Raw genomic sequence first — 17,257 nt, 5'->3', positions numbered from 1 at the left:
AAGCATCTTTCTTGTGAACCCACTAAACTAAAGAAATCCCTGCGAGGTTTATATGCTAAGGTTCTTTCTAAATTAAACATTTGAGCTAGTCAGAATACAGCAGCTACACTGTTTGAAAGATCAAATGAGTTATTCACACATATTTCAGATGCTTCCCTGGATGTCTCAGTGTGTGCTGTGTGCAGAGGTGGACATGAACACATGCACACCCTGCATCTATTAACTGCATCCACAGAAATGTGGAGTTCCATGTGAGTTATCAAAAAAACATAGCCTTATGGTAGCTTGGGAAACAACTTACAGAATAGAGGCAACATTGTGATAGTAATTCACTTTCTGCATTCAGAGTAACTGAGAAACAGAAATAGATAAACACACACACAGAACACAGATGTGAATTGCTGTTACATTAGATTTGCAGTTAATTAGAGGATGCAACTATCCAGCAAAAATATATTTCTGAAGTACCTAAGTTTTAGGGTTTATTCCAGTCATCTATTTATTTCTGATATATTAAATAATTGTAAAATCAAAAATCCACTGTTACGGGTAATATAATCTAATCTCCATGATCAGGACATAAATGTATTCAGCAGAGCCTGCTTTCCTCCAGTAGACCATTCAGGTGTGTCTTTTTGGTCATTCATATGCAGCCATTCTGTCATTCCCCCCTTGCAACTCCAGTTCTACAGAAGCAGGTGTAGTAAGATTTAGCCTGACCTGTTTGTAAACTTAGAGGTGACCATAAAGCCCAAATAACTGAATGCAGGACAAAATCCAGCCCACAGAACCATCTGAATGTTCCCATTCAAATCCCAGTACCCTAAAGTTTTACACGGCATTTTGGGGAATCAATAGCTACATTGTTTTCTTCTGTAAATTGTTTCCAATGTTTTTGACATATGAGCTATGCTTTTTTGCTTTTCCCAAACTTTTTCATGTTCTATGAAAATCCCAGGAGCACTTATATACCAATTGATGTCTTTTCCTACTGTCAATGACTGCATTTCAAACCCATGTTTTACTTCTATCTGCTATCCAGCATTTCCACTCTCAGTATTCCCTTGCTTTTGAGTGTATTTCAAATTGTTTGCTTTGCAGACATATTACCTTCCAGAGGCAGAAAGTGCATTATCACTAATGTCAGCTCTCTTCTTAGTTTTCCAGAGTTATTATTCACCATAGTTGCTTCCTGTAATGCTCTTTCCTTAATGGATAAGGGAACAAGGGGCTGCAGTTCATTTAATTGTTCCAAACTTTCTCCTCATTACCTACCTCTTCACTAGGAGTAGTAAAAGCAAGTGTATTTCATAGGAAAAGGCCTCCAAGCACCTTTCACACACTGAAAATGGTATTGTAGATGAGTCTGTGAACAGGTGAACATGAAATGCTTCATTTTCCTGAGACATGGAAAATGGTAACTTTTATTTCCTTACTTTTCCCTTTTGTCCCTAAGCAAGGGAAAAATACATCAATTCACCTATCAACATTTATTCTTTCTCACCTTGTTATTTCATCTCTTATACTGAAAGTTGTGTCTAAATGAAAAGAAATTCAGTTTTGGAAATCTGCCTGATTTCAAAATAAGTTAAAACCTCCAGGGCCAATATGCCTGAACTACACTACTCAAACATCCATTTGGAGCAAAACAAGTACCAAGCAGCTGCTTTTCTCTTCTAGAAAATAGAATATTCACAGATATTAAGAAGAAATAACATGGTCAAAATTAGTCAGATTGATTAGGTCAGTAAGAGACACAGGACAGATATTTTGATGATGGATTTGGATACAAACTGCTGCCACAGAAATCAGAGGCATCAGTGAAAGAGTTCTGTCATAATCGTCAAATGATGCAGCTAGATGATTTTGCAAAAGATTTCATGACCAAACATTTAAAGTTACACAGGGACAGATGGTTTATTAACAATGATTTGAACAATCTTTCATTGCACTAAGGCAAAAAACTAATTTAATGCATGCTACAAAAAATCTGCCCCTGTGGATTCCTACTGAAACATGAGCAAGTAAAGGCTTCATAAATTTACCTTGAACCTGATACCTCACCTCTTACATCTTTTTCTACAAATTGACTTACTCATACTAAATACCTTCTCTAAGTTATTCCTAATGTGGAATATGCAATATTTAGAAAGGCAAGTACTACTACAACTACCAGGAATTCAAAGTTGTTCTACAACTTTAGTCATCACACAGAAGACTTTTTAAAAATCTGTCATTTTGCAATGTTTACTGAGATGTCTGAACTTCAAATGATTGATATAAAGGCAAATCAGAGAACGACTTTCACTACTTGCATTAATTACCTACACTTTTCTATAGAGTGTTTGTGTGTGCAGGCCAACAGACTGGGATGTGCTGTGACAAGGATATACAGGAAGTGTCCTGCTCTGCTCTTAGATATAAGATGAGCAGGAGCTCCAATTAGAACTTGTCTTCTGCTGACCTTTTCAAAGCAACTTGAAAAAGGACAAGTGTCTTATTTCCCACATGGACATAAAAGCTGGCACAAACAGACATAATAAAAGTGTTAATCAAATTAGACAATTAGCTCGTTGATGCCACCTTTGATAAAAGAAAAGAGGTTGGCCATGTTTCTTTCTCCCTGGGGAAGCTGTGACCTGTTGGGTATGAGAGAGTTGTAAATGTGAAAGATCTTTCTTCCACAGGGCAAACAGCTGAAAATCTAATCTTAAATCATATTTCTGTAGACTGCACTTAATTCAAGTCCTGCCACAGTCTGAAGCTTCAGCAGTGGAAAAGAATTCCTGGCTGACAGCCCACTTACCAGGATTACCCATCATGCACAAAGATATCATGCTGTATGATCCAAAATAATTTCCTTCCAATATTTTTCCATGTAAACCTTCTCTTCTCACAAGTATTCCAAGTGCAAGTGATGGTGGAAATATTGCAAGGCTGACCTCTCCAACTGGGGCTGATTCACTCACCTACCTTCTAAAAGAATTAACACAGAAGAAAATTACATACAGTCCTCAGTCCCTTTTTACAAGTAATGTTAATTTAGAGCTTTTACACCTCTAAATCCAGTCTCAGATGTCATAATGACTTCTTGAGAGCACAACATTACACCACTACATGAGAAATTGAGAAGGAAATGCAGACATATTTTGCATCACTTAGGGGGTTTTTTTGTACATTTGGATGCTACAGAAACTCAAGTCAAAGAACATCAGACAACTTCTTGGCCAAAAACTGTTGGATAACTGACTGACCCTAAGGAGGAATTTTTATGTGACTTGTGAATATTATTTGTTGATAATCTGAATACAGATAAAGATCTTGCATCCCAATTATTTTATTAAATGACATAATATTGCTGAATAACTTCAGAAAGCATTAATACATTATACTGAATTAATTAGCCTGGCATTTTTTTCTGCTCTGAAAATGATGACTACCTACCACAAGTGCAAGACGAAGACAAAGAACAAAAAAGGAAAAGGTCACTCCTATCTCCCTCCTCTGACTCACCACTCCTTTTCTCATGCAGTCAGCCTGTTTTTCCCTAACGTATATAAAATGCCACATCTACAAATTTTCACCAAGGTGTATCAGGTTGCAGCACCACGAAAGGAATTCTTCTTAGATGATGTGAATATTTTAGGCGACTGCATTGTTTTTAGAGTAACTCTAATATAAAAAGCTTGCCACAAAAGATGAGTGATAATTACAGTAATAGGTTAACTAATGAAAAGGCAAAGAAAAATGAATAATATATTGCAGATTTACAGAGGATGTAGCCTCCCATACACTCTTAAATAATTACATATTCATCTACATATGTTACTTATGTAAAGACCTCCATTTTCTAGCAACCTCCCTGTGCTGTTTGGCAAGGTTTCATTACATGTGACTGTTAAAACTGCAAGGGGAAAAATTCAGCCAAATACTGAATAGAAAGTTAATAATATCTGCATTCAAGTATTTTTAAACTTGTGCAGGAAAACTTCTGTGGGGCAGGGGGGAAGCTGGGGGTTGGGTGAAATCTCCATGTGTTGTGCTTACATTATAAATCTATTTTTTTTCCAAATTTCTGTTTTCCACAGCCTCCCAAACTTCCACAGAGTTGCCTGCATATGCCCAAAAGATACATCAAATTAGCGTATTTCCAGCTTAACACAAATTTCTGGAGAAGCAACTATTAAAGGATAAAACAATAATATGCTTTTCCATTGCTGTGCAGGTACTCACTGAAAAATGCACGCATTGGAGACAATGCAACAGGAACAAGGCATTCAGTCATGGGTCCTCAGCTTCTAAAACCTTCTTGATCTGAGGTTCAGAAACTTATGAATTCTGTAATGATCAGATAAGCAGAGAGAATTTTCCATAAAAAGATATAATTACACATCAGTTGTCATCTTTTTAATGGCTATCACTCTGTGAAAAGTCACAGAACCCTCATTAACCTCTCAAAGCTTGCTTTCAAGAGCCATCAAACTGAGTAAAAATTCAGAAAGGATTTTCTATGTATGATCTTTTCTTTGCTCCCAAAATCTTGCTAAGAAAAAACCTAGAAAATTCTAGATGAAAATGGATGGATAGAAACTGGTGCAGCATTGTATGTTTCATGTTTTGTAATTTGTATTTTGTAAAATATGGAACCACAACAGTGACTAACATTTTAAGTCTTTGCACAGTAATAATAATATTAAATCACTAAATTATGGTGTATCATTTCATTACTAAGCATTTTCCAACAGAAATGGGATATATTAGACAATTTCTGTCCAGGTTTACTTGTGTGCTAAGCCAAACTGGCATTTATTCCATTTAGCTCAGTTTACATCTTGAGAAATTCATAAATATTCAGTAAAGTGGCACTTACAGAGCACCTGGATTTAAACACCTGGTCATCTGAGAACAGGAATTTCAGTTACACAATTCAAAAGTACATAAAAAGTTCATTAACAGCTTCTCATTCACAGCATTTAACAAAGATCAATAGAAAAATTTAGATGTGACAAAAAAGAGTTGTTGTATACATTTCAGAATTTAAAGCCCAAAGTCTGTTTTCCAAACTGACATCTAAAACCAGTCTCTGGTGTCCATCCCTTGGGAACAATTCCCATTGCTTTAGTATGACTGACCTGATATTCATCCTCTTAAAAATCAGGCCAGTTATATTTATGCACCAATCTATGGACTTGGAACAGATTTCAGACTTCCAAATTTAAATTTACTTCAATATTCACCGAAGTCCCCTCAATATCCTTGCCAACTAGTAAAATTACTAAAGAAATTCAAAAATTCAGTCACCATAGACCTTTAATACTCTGAGGACATAATTTCATAGACTTGTGTTACAGCATACTCTGCTTTCTGAGGCTCCACTCTTCCCACTGTGTCTGTGACAGAGCTCACCTACACCTCCAAAATTCCATGTGTGCTTTTACCCATGTCACTAAATATTAGGTAAGTAATGTCACACATTTCTCACAGGAAGAAGAATCAAGAGTTTAGGAAGGGGAAGTAATTTGCAGAGGACAGCAAGGAGGAAGGACTTGCCATCAGGATTTTTCACAATGGGAAAAATCTTCTTCACTGCTGTCTGTGCAAATCATGTTGACATCTTCATTAAATACATTGTTTCTGCTGAGATACGCAAGTCAAGGTAAGAATTAAAACCCCTCCATGCCCTGTAAATTCTTAAATATTTCAGAGAGAGTTTGTTTTGTTTTAATCTACAACATCATTCAAAAAAATCAGCAACAAGTAATGCTACTTTTATCCACAAGGGCCTAGAGAAAGGTGAGTTACAATTCCTCTATAAATAAGAAAAGGAGGTAAGGACATATTTGAACTGGAGGACAGATGAATTTCCAAAAGAGTTCTTTCACAAAATAAACTATTTTATACAAAATATTTTTAATATTACTAACAGAAACATTTAAATTGTGCTAAAAAAAAAACCCTGCTTCCCTTGTGAAGGATCAGTCTCCACCTTTAATAGAAGAGTAGTGGAATCATAGCCTACATGAAGGAAAATAGCTTAAAAGCTATAAGAAGAGCAAGAATAAAGAGAAATGCTGCACACTCATGTAGAGATATAAAGCTGCAATAGAAGCTGTCAATAACTTGAATGAAACAGAAAAAACCCTTTATCATCAGTTCTTCAACTATATCACATTTGCTGTGTTTTAGATGTGGGAAAGGAAAAAAGCCTGTCTATGAAAAATCTTAGCAGATTTTTTGTATCACTGCAAATATTTCATATTTTAAAAACACTTCCTTCCAGATAGTTTCATCAAAGACTAATGCATATTATATTTGCTTACTCCTTTATGATTGGTTTCTTTTGATTGCCAAATTTAAAAGTGATGCACAGCTTCTCATCCTACCATAAAATCCTGATAAAGGATATTTTCAATTCCATTAATTCTTGGAATTAATTGTAAATACTTGTAACTCCCAACATATGTAATGAACATTCCCTTAGACAGGTCCAGTACAAAGGGCACTGGAAAGACAGAGAACCTGTATTGCCTGTTTGCCATTTTGGATGATATAATCATCAACATTGGTGATCAGAATTTTACAGGTACTTTGTCTCCTTTTTTTAAATTCTAGACAACAAAAAAAAATAGCTGACAAACAGAAAAATAAATGTAAATGAAACTATACAGGGCAAATGTATTTTATAAAATAAAAAGACTCAGTCACAAAGTTTTATAATGAAGCCTAGTGTACTATTCAGCACTGAAATTTCTAAAATTATGACGAGATGGTTCATGAACATTTTCACTATATTAATCCAGATTCCTTCAGGAATATCCAAGATAAAAGCTAAATCTGACAGAAACCATTTGTGGCTAAGCAACAGTTTCTGCACTCACATACCTGAAGTTTGTGTTAGTTCTACAAAAATGCTTTGTTCCTAATCTTCTGAGCTGTTCTTCATTAGGCATGCAAAGCTCATTCTTGTGAAATTTGACTTAAGATAAAACAGGAAAAGTTTATATCCTATACAGCTATAACAGGAAATACATATCTGAAATTTCATTCAAATGGTCAAGCAAGTAGAGCCAATGTTGGGGTTTTTTGCAGAAATTCTGACAGCTCTAAATTCACTGTGGTTAGCACAGATACTATTTCTTAAACAAAGTCTATGCATATATATTTTCTGATCAAAAGAAGTATGCTTTACTTCTGCAGGAATTTGAAGATATTTCTTGTGATCTTCAAAGGGACAGCACTGATACTTATTTTGTAACAATATATGTTTTACTAATTATTCAAATGTTGAAGACTTTAAAGAATAATTCCAGCCTTAAAAAAATTTCCCTCTTATCAGAACCTTGTGTTCCTTAGTAATATAGCATTTGCAAAATGTAATTAAAGTTGGCTTTTAAAATGCCTCTTGTAAGCTGAAAGCAGAGAGTCTCTTCATGTAGTTAGCAACATTTCAACTCACATATGTAAATATTTCTTAAAACTCTAGCCAGCTTTTCTCTACCACCAGTAAACCTACAAAATGATAGGAACATCTTAAGGAACAACACATTTACATTTTTAATCTCCTGACTAGAAATATAGTATATTTGTGCTTTAGAAATACAAACACACTTTCAGGGAGGGGAAGAAAAGCCCAGAAAGAATCCATAGATAAATCTGAAAAATTGGGATCACAGGTACATGGAAAACTTCCTGTCTTTAAGTGTGCCTGGTGGACCTTACTCATAACTACTGCACATAAGGGATGGGCCACAGCAATAACTGGAACTCTAAAATGTGAAATCCACAGGAAAGTTCTCTCAATCCACTGTTGCCTTATGGCTTCTAGGAAGTTATGCAGCTTACAGCTCCCTGACTATCCAAATAGCACTAAAAGTGAAATGAATTTGTCTAACCACCATGATTACGATTTTTTGTCTTACCCTAAAGTTGAAGCACTTCAAGGGTACTTATTATCAAGTCATGGATTGTGTTGGACTTTAAAGTTTCCATATCTATGGCTCCTCACTTTAGTGTGGGTTTGAAAGTGCTGTAGAAATTCCAGTGCAGAAATAATACAGCAGGTAGCAGCTTATCTTTATGTCAACACAAGATATAAATAATGCCTTATTTGGTCATTTGTTATATGTTGTGTTAGCTACTGATTTAATCCTAACGTAGCAAAGACTAACAGTTAATTTTGCAAGTTATTAGCAGTCACAAAGAGGAATGAGTGACTAAGGATTAAGAGTATCATTTTAGAATTCTGGTAGTATTCAGGTTCAGTAACACCCAGACCTGATCGGGTACAAAGAAAAGCTTTGATGGAAAGTAAGACATGACATGTCTTATCCTCTTCCACAAAAGAACATTCCTGGATCACGGTAGACATAAATCTGTATTACTCATGCTAATCCTTACACTTTTTGATGAGCTACCAGCAAGGGATCTAAAACTTAAATGTGGAAGTTATTATGACACAAAGCACATGAACAGAGGCATCACTTTGCACTGTATAGCTCGACATTTTCAAATGTAAATAACTTTCTGTTTCTGGAATATATTTGAACAAATGAGCTATAAATGAAATATAATAAATAATAAATAAACATTAAATAACGGTATGAATTCTTCACCTTGGACCACTCTAACAGGTAGTTTTATTTATCTCATGTTTTTCAGTGATCACACCTTTTGGTCAGTTTCCATTTTGTGTAAGCCTACTCTTTATCCAAAACAGTTTAATCGAACCCAGTATGTAGCTGCATGCTTTAAAAACAACTCTTTGTTGTGGCATTAACAATAGCCTGCAGTTATCAACAATTCACAGTTACAAGGACTGACAGTTCTATTAATTGCAATATAACTTTTAGTAAAAAATTTCACTGCCCAATTTATAATATCAACTAATTGTTCTGAAAGGGGAAAAAAACATTTTGTTGTAAACATGATTTCCAATAATGGAATGGATGAGTCCAAATAAATAATAGGTGAGAATATTTGAAACTTGTAAAAAAAATACATAAGTATGACTGCAGCCATTGTGGTTATTTTTTAAACTACAAGTTTTAGAACCAAATTTAATATTAAACCTAGCTCATAGCTCTTAAGCATACGGAAGATGAAGTAGCAGTCCTTACTTTTTAATTACAATTACAATATATTATGAGATCTTTAAGAAGGTATGGTCTTCACATCATCCCCCTTTCAATATGAGGGTTTCAAGAGTATGGTGGGACAGTAAGCTAATATTAACAAAATTCTTAGTCATGTGCTTTGTCTGAAGGCAGGTGACATTTCTGATAGGATTTGGTGAGCATAAATTAAACTGACCTTGGAAGAAACCTTAATGTCCTCATGTGCATAAAGCAGTAGGAGCTATCTATATGCAGTTTCACACCTCATGAACTTTTACACATTATTCATCTAAATCAGAGATCCAGACACAAAATCTGGCACTTGGGACTTTATGTGGATTTCTGATATTCCTTGGCAAATGTGGAGTTCTGAAATAAAGGGCTATATTTAAATGATTTACAGACGTAGGGGCAGGAGAGTGGGGAGAGGGTTATTGCCATTATTTTATTCCAGATGCACACCTAAAGTGTAGATAATCATTGTTCTGCCTAAGTGCTGCTTCAAAATACCACACTGGAGAGAGCACAGCGGCTTGAAGACTGATTATACAGAACATCAGTGGAGACTGCAGAATTTCCTGGCATCTGGCACCCCGTTTAAGTGAAGAGCTTGTCATACGCTGGCTTTTCAGCTGTGGCGTGTCACCTCGAGTCTGCACTGCTACGGCGTGGGTGAAGTGACACGGCTGATGTGCCAGGATGTGACATACCTTTAATTTCACATGCCAAGCATGGCTGCGTCCCCCACTGTGAAATGTTGCAGGGGCATATTTTTCATGTGATGTTACATTGTTTTGCTGGACTATTTGCTCCAGATTTAAGTCCAATTAGCATTTGGGATGAGAGAAGAAATGTTAGCCGAGCTGTTTGAATGGGACACTTTCATTGGAGGCTGTTTTTAATCTCATAATGCTAAGCACGATTGCTACCATCATTTATTTTATGTCCAGCAGATAAATTAATTTTCTGTATTGAACTAACAAATAAGACACATGGTAAACACATGAGAGAAACCTCGACAAAATTTTTTTCTGGCAGAAGTCAAAACCAGAACACAATGGCAAAAGGTACTATATGTCCTTTATACAGAAATCAATAAAATATATGTTTTAACACACAAACACACATACATACATACATATATATATATATATATATATCTTAACATATTATCAAAACTTCCAGAAATGTGTTAGGTTTTCCTACGGAAATGACAAAATACACAGAACAAGACTGCTTAAGAAACCAATAGCAGAAATACCAAAGGGGTACAGTGCCATCACTGCAATCACAGAAATAATCTTTCATGTTAGGACACTCAAATTTAAAAATTTCCAACTACAGTCACAAACATATAGTTGAAACACAAAGTTGTGAGACAAAGTTTTTGACAGGACACTTCTTAAAAAGACAAAAAAATATCTATATCACTTGGCTTTGAAATGTTACATAAAATAATGATATGTAACTAACACAGGCTATTCTCAACCGCCTCTTTATGAATTTGTTTCTCTAAACATCACCTGCTCTCCACCTCATGTCTGCCTTTGTACCTCTTGCAGAAAGCATATTTCACATCTTTACTCAAGCAGGGATGTAAAATACTGACCATTTGATGATTAGCAAATATTCCAATGTGGTTAAGCCCTTATTTTTCCTAAATATACAATATCTAACAATTTTCTTTTTCTCAGTAATAAATAAGCTTTTAAAAAATACAAACATAAGTGCTACTAGAGGTACTTTGAGTAGCAAGTTACCCAGGGTAACTGTGTCTCTGAGCCTATTTAATTACTTGCTCTTTCTGCTAAAATAAACATAATTTGCCTAATGCAAAAAGGACTTGGTAATCCAAGGGATTTTCTCTTTTTGCCACAGTGTGGTGCAAACCACCGATTTGGTTATTACTTGACACTCCAGTGAGCCAGTGCCCAACTCAAGCCAAAGTAAAAGCAGTTCAAACAGTGGCATCCTGGGTATCCTATGGCCATCCCAAAAATTCCATTGTTGCTATTTTGACTCAGTAGTGGGGAAGATGACAACTCATTGAGTCATCATAGATACTTCATCTATTCAAATTCTAAGACACATACAGGATGAACATAGCCTTTTACACATGTAATAGCCCTATTATTTTTGTGCATTTCTATTATAAAAAGTCACAAAGGGATCCTTAACTATAGTTCCCTTATGGTAATGAATATTTTTCAAAATTTAGTGGAGAAATGATGCAATTGTTGCCAGGATTTGAATATTAAAAAAAAAAAAAAGGGCAAAAGAAAGAAGAAAAAGCATGAAAAATCATTACTACCTTCTGAGAGGACAATTAGTATTGAATCATCAGTAAATGCAGTGTGAATAGTCTGCCAAATTTACACCCAGAACTATCAGAGAAAATAATTGTGAAATATAAAAAGAGCTCTGAAAACTAGATGCAAGAATGTAAACAAGAGCTACTCCTTTTATTCTGAATTACCCACCTGACTCAGTGCCATCATTTTCTAGGGTAGGACAATGAGAAAGAAAAGAGAAAAGCTTATATATTATTTCCCTTTACTTTTTAAGTGAAGAGATGGCTGTAGAAAACATAAAAATCTGAAAGGGTACATTTTCTCCTGTGATTGCAAAAGTTGGGATGTGTGGTAAAGCCTGGGGGCTTTTAGCTGTGTTCAAATTTGTGATGTTATTTTTAAAAAGGAATAATTGGTGAAAAATTAGAAGATTAAAATGCTTCCCACAACTCCCCTAACAATTTCATGCAAATACCTTAACTGCACATCCCTTATTCTTCATCTCCTGTTAACCCTTTCCAGTGCCATGAGGAGCTCTTTACACTGGGTCATACATGAGCCTAGGCATAAAGTTAAATCCACAGCCTGGGATTGTGACATTTCTGTCACAATGATAATTATGCAGCAAAAAAACCCCCATGAGTACATTGATTAAATTATTTGTCTTAGACTTTTAACTGAAACTATCATGTCTTTAAGTGAGATACATTAAAACTGCAAACCAGTCTGTGAACACGAGTTCACTGTAAACACTTCTCCCCACACCCTGGCTGGCAAGTGGACTGGCTGCACATTTATTGGTGTAGCCTTTTCACATAAATCATAGCTGTCCAAAGTCTAATCGGATTTTCTCTGGCTGCCAACATTCCCAAAGGCTTCTGCACCATCAGCTTGGCAGCTCCCTGAGCGTGGCCCAGCCACGCAGAGCGGAGCCTCCAGGGAGGCTCCTTCTGTTGTGCACATCCCTCCATGGCCAATTAAACCGGCTCCAGAGTCACCTTGTGCTCTGGATGGTGCAAAGAGCCTGCAGTGCAGTCAGGACTAGGGCCAAGGCGTTGTCAGATCAGATCCTAAGGTTGGGAAAAGAAAGCTCTCAAAGAGAAATTTCAGAGTTACTTTCACAGCTCATTGCGGAAGCACCACACAAATAACCTTCTTGTGAAATAAAACCCTGCCCCATGATAAAAGCTGGAAATGAAAGCATTCTCACCTCAACACAGAGCAGCTTCATACCCAGCAAAGCAGAACTTCAAAACACCGTTATGGTTGTTGACCACGGAAATTTCTAAAAGAAGCCTCAGAAAATACCATGCACTATATTTTCTAGGTATTACAGATGAAAAGATATTAAGAAAGATCCCTCTTTTAGGAGTAATTTTAAGGTTTATGTTGCTTGCAAAAATTTTAAGTTTAATAAATATATGGCATTATTCAGTACAGCATTTTTATTGTTGTACTATACAATGACAATCACCTATAAAATGCTGACTAACCAGCAGCAGCTTTTGAAGAACTTGCTGGAGTTGCAAACCAAACTTTCTCAGAAGTTTGAGCTGTAAGCTGAGAAAGCTGAAATATTAAGGAAAGAATAAATTGAAATAATTAATAAAAGCTGGCAGCTGACTGCACAGTGCTGTCAGAAACTGAAGATTCAAGATCTAACATGACAATTACCTGTAACCTCAAACACTTTATAAGCACATCATAAAAAAGTGGAGGTATGCAAAAAAGACTTGAGGAAACAGCTGTTTAAAGTTAAGCTGTTAAATGTTTAACATAAGCATTTCACATTAATTAACAGTGAAATGCAAACAAGAACTATTTAAGGAAGAATGCTTTTTTATGAACATGTACATATCAAATCATTTGTAATTTCATGGAACAAAAAAAAAAAAATCATTCCAAACCAAACAAGGAAAGAACTCAGTTGCTGTGGATTCAGTAACTTACAATCATTTGTATTTAGCACAGGGTCCTCTATTAGGAGAAATATTTTCTGTTTAAAGTAACAGAAAATGAAGTCCTGATTCCGATATATTTCAAATAGGCCATGATATGGATCAGTAATGAATAATAAAATAGGATTCTAAGAGCCCAGACTTCAGGTTATTTCTATCTTAACAGCAGCCTTTTTGTGGATCCTGAGTGAATCTTTCTGGTTTTATGCTTCAGTTTTCCTATCTGAGAAAGGGGAATCAAAAAAATTATTCTTCAGATGTATTTCTATATTTTTAGAAAATACTAGGCATGTAAAATATCATAACACGTTCTTGGTGAGATAACAAAGTGATACAGTAATAAACAAAGCCTTATTGACACTCTGAAGTACATATAAGTTTTTGCATTTAAGGTGTCTTGTGGGACTCTGAACTGAATATGGGCAAAAAGGTATCTAGGGAAAAAAAAAAAAAAAAGCTTAAAATAATTCCAGTGTATCAAATAAGAGAGTCAGAAACTAATAGTGGGACTAATGGCAAGATTTTTTTTTCCTTTTTGATTCATTCAGAGAATGGCAGCACCCAACTTCTGTAAAAATAAAGCTGGGAGCATGCAGCTGCAGAGCTGTACAGAAGCAGGGGTGGTGTGCCCAGTAAGACTTGTGCCCTGTAGACCACAACTCACTACAAATCCATCTATCCAGCAATTACACACTGCAGCCTGAACCCTCTGCTCAAAAGGGCACTGGTACACATTGCACTTAAACCAATAATTATTCTCAGCCACACCAATTCACAGCACAGAGATCTCTCAGGAACCAATCATTAAGGGCTTCCCAATGGTTCACAACACTACTACCAGTTGCATATCTGAATATTCCTGATAAATGTACTCCAAACTTTCATGAGGAAGATCAATAATCACGTTTAGATGAAGACTGCTTTTTTCTTACAGGAATATTCATGAAAAAGAAGAGTAATTGTTTTTGTATGAACATTGCTGAAACTCATGGGAAGTTTTTTGATATGAACAAGTATATTTTCTTCCATGTTCTCTCTCCTCATTGATTAAGTTCATGAAAGGAAACAAAACTGCTTGCTGGCCTGCATGGCAATAGCAGCTACAAGGTAACCAAATCAATAGGGAAGTGATTTTGTGCTGAGCAAGTAATTTTTAAACTGTATTTTACCATCCTTGCAAAAATAGATAATGAAAAACACAATGTATACTTGTAAGAGAGAGGATTGGACATTTCTTAACACCAACTCTGTTGCAACTTCCATTGGACTGCAGGAGCACCTCTACATATTAAATTTGTACCTGGCATTAGGGAGGGGGAAAGATGGCAGACCCCAAAGGGAAGTTAATACACAGCAGATTGTCTTTCTATTACAAAAAAGGCTGATGAAAACTGGTCAACAAGGGATGAGGAAAATACCTACATCAGAAATCATTTGTTCTTCTTATGGGGAGTCATGTAGAGATAGCTTTCTTCTTCCAGTAGATTTTTTTAAAACATGAAATTCCATGCAGAAACTATGGACAAAGTCCTGCAGAACTGAAGGATTCCTTTGCTCAGTATTAAAAGTTCAAATGTTCAATAGCTACTCAAGGGTTTACTGCTTTGCCAGCTCTAAGACAGACTTTCCTCAGAAGCAAAACCAAAAGTGCTGCCCAGCTGTGCTCCTACATCTGTGAGCTGCTTGGCAGGTAGGTAAATGTATAAAACAAAATTGAAATAACTACAAAGGCAGTTCAAAAACCTTTCAACTTAAAAAACAAAACCCTACTTTTAATACTTTTTAAATCTCGATAATGAAATGAGTTGTGGTTTTCTTTGCACTGCTCTCACTTGTTTGGCCTGTCAGGATGTGCAGTATCACTGTTACAACACTGACCTTTAACATTACTACAAGTCAGTAAGATCATGGAACAGCAGAGCCCATTCTCCACTCTCACCTGTGACCCACTTTGGCACATTCATGTCATGGCAGGAACAGCCTGGGAAATCTAACACTTAGATTTTTCCATTGTGTATTTATAGCAAGTGGGAGTGAAAGCACAGAAACTGTCGAGTCTGTGTTGTCAAGAACTGAATATAGATTCTTAGACTACCACACACATGGTCTGTAAGTGTATCATAGCCCATAGGTTTTGATCCACTTAGCTCTTTAATGAGCTCTAATTATAGCTAAAAAAAAAAAAAAAAAAAAACACACAATTTTTCTCCTGGAAAAAAAAAAAAAGAGGCAAAAAAAAGAGAAAAAAGAAAAAGGAAAAAAAAAAAAAAAAAAAAAACCACACATTTTTTTAAAAGTATCCAGTACTCACATATGAATACATCAAGACATGGAAAGATTTACTCTCCTCAGAGGTGTTTGGCATAAGCTTCTTATCCACATAGGTGTTTTGAGTGGGCTCTTTTGCCCAAAAATGTCCTCAACGTGCAGTGGGGATTAATGCTGCTTTAAGAGGCCTTCCAGGACACAGCTGCCCCCTTTCATCACAGGGCTGGAGGGATTCCCAGGTGCAAAGTGTTTCACTGACTGTGAAATTCATTATATCAACAGTAACCCAGCTGATGCCAGGGTCAAACCCATCAGGAAAGTCTCTAAGAATTCCACTGTGTTTGGCAACTATAATGAAATTATACCTTTTCTAATGACCAGAATTATTGATTACCACAAAGAGAAACTGGATTACAACAGCATCCTGTTTGCCACACCGATGCACTTTGGTTTCACCACATCCTGAAGAGGCAACGCCAACTTTTTGTGATCCCAAGCTAAAAGCTGAAGTGGATGAATAACGTGGTAGGTGGTTTTGCACCTCCCTGCAGCCAGCATAAGGATGCTGTGTGTCTTGATGGTGTTGATGCCAAGAGAAAAAAAAATCAGCAGTCTCTTTTCCATGGATCTCTAGAGAACATTAAAGAGCAGTTCTGGTGTAGGCATGAGGACTGCGGTTAAATGTGGTCAGCACCTGTACCTGGGAGAAACGGGGTGCAGGTGTTTGCATCATTTCAAAGCAATCGGTCATTGTCACTGGACTGTGAAGCGGGAACGACTCTGTAGCCAAAGGTGAAACAAGTTCAGAAAGCACAAGCAAATTCAAAAGATGGGTCCGGACCGAAATTCTGTAACTAATGTACAGAGGATTAAGGGAAAAAAAAAAAAAAAAAAAAAAACATTAAAAAAAAAAAAACCATAAAGGGGGTGGGGAGGGGGAGAGAGAAAGCAGGATTTGTGAATTTCCCTATTTCTCTTTCCACCAGCCCTAGCCACTTCGGTACTCCAGTGGGACTGGCACGCCCGAGCGCTGGATCGGCACAGAAAGAATAATTATCAGCACGTATTTCTGAACTCCGGGTGAGCGGCAGTAAGCTCAGCTCTGAGAGAGAGGGCAGTTTGAGGGACTCCCGTTCTGGGCTGTGCCGCGGAGCCCATTGGCGAGCCGCTCCCTGCCTTCCCTCACGCCCGTTCCCGACCGCTCCCTGCCTTCCCTCACGGCCCGTTCCCGGCCGTCCCTCACGGCCCGTTCCCGACCGCTCCCGGCCGTCCCTCACGGCCCGTTCCCGACCGCTCCCGGCCGTCCCTCACGGCCCGTTCCCGACCGCTCCCGGCCGTCCCTCCCGGCCCNCCGGTCCCTGCCTTCCCTCCCGGCCCGTTCCCGACCGCTCCCTGCCGTCCCTCACGGCCCGTTCCCGACCGCTCCCGGCCGTCCCTCCCGGCCCGTTCCCGACCGCTCCCGGCCGTCCCTCCCGGCCCGTTCCCGACCGCTCCCTGCCGTCCCTCACGGCCCGTTCCCGACCGCTCCCGGCCGTCCCTCACGGCCCGTTCCCGACCGCTCCCGGCCGTCCCTCCCGGCCCGTTCCCGACCGCTCCCGGCCGTCCCTCACGGCCCGTTCCCGCGTAC

General features: G+C 37.5%; 1 long non-coding RNA gene across 1 annotated transcript; it reads right to left on the bottom strand.

The window, feature by feature from the left end:
• Positions 1-1,831: 1,831 nt before the first annotated feature.
• Positions 1,832-16,299, bottom strand: LOC117245077. Its single transcript, XR_004499272.1, has 4 exons — positions 15,674-16,299; positions 4,234-4,338; positions 2,807-2,976; positions 1,832-2,639 (listed from the first exon to the last, which is right to left on the bottom strand). It is a non-coding gene; the product is annotated as an uncharacterized LOC117245077 (long non-coding RNA).
• Positions 16,300-17,257: the final 958 nt, after the last annotated feature.

The sequence above is a fragment of the Parus major genome, chromosome 12 (assembly GCF_001522545.3).
Source record: "Parus major isolate Abel chromosome 12, Parus_major1.1, whole genome shotgun sequence".
In the NCBI taxonomy this organism is placed as follows: Eukaryota; Metazoa; Chordata; class Aves; order Passeriformes; family Paridae; genus Parus; species Parus major.
The sequence above is the reverse complement of the archived record's forward strand: the minus strand, read 5'-3'. Positions and strand labels throughout refer to the sequence as shown.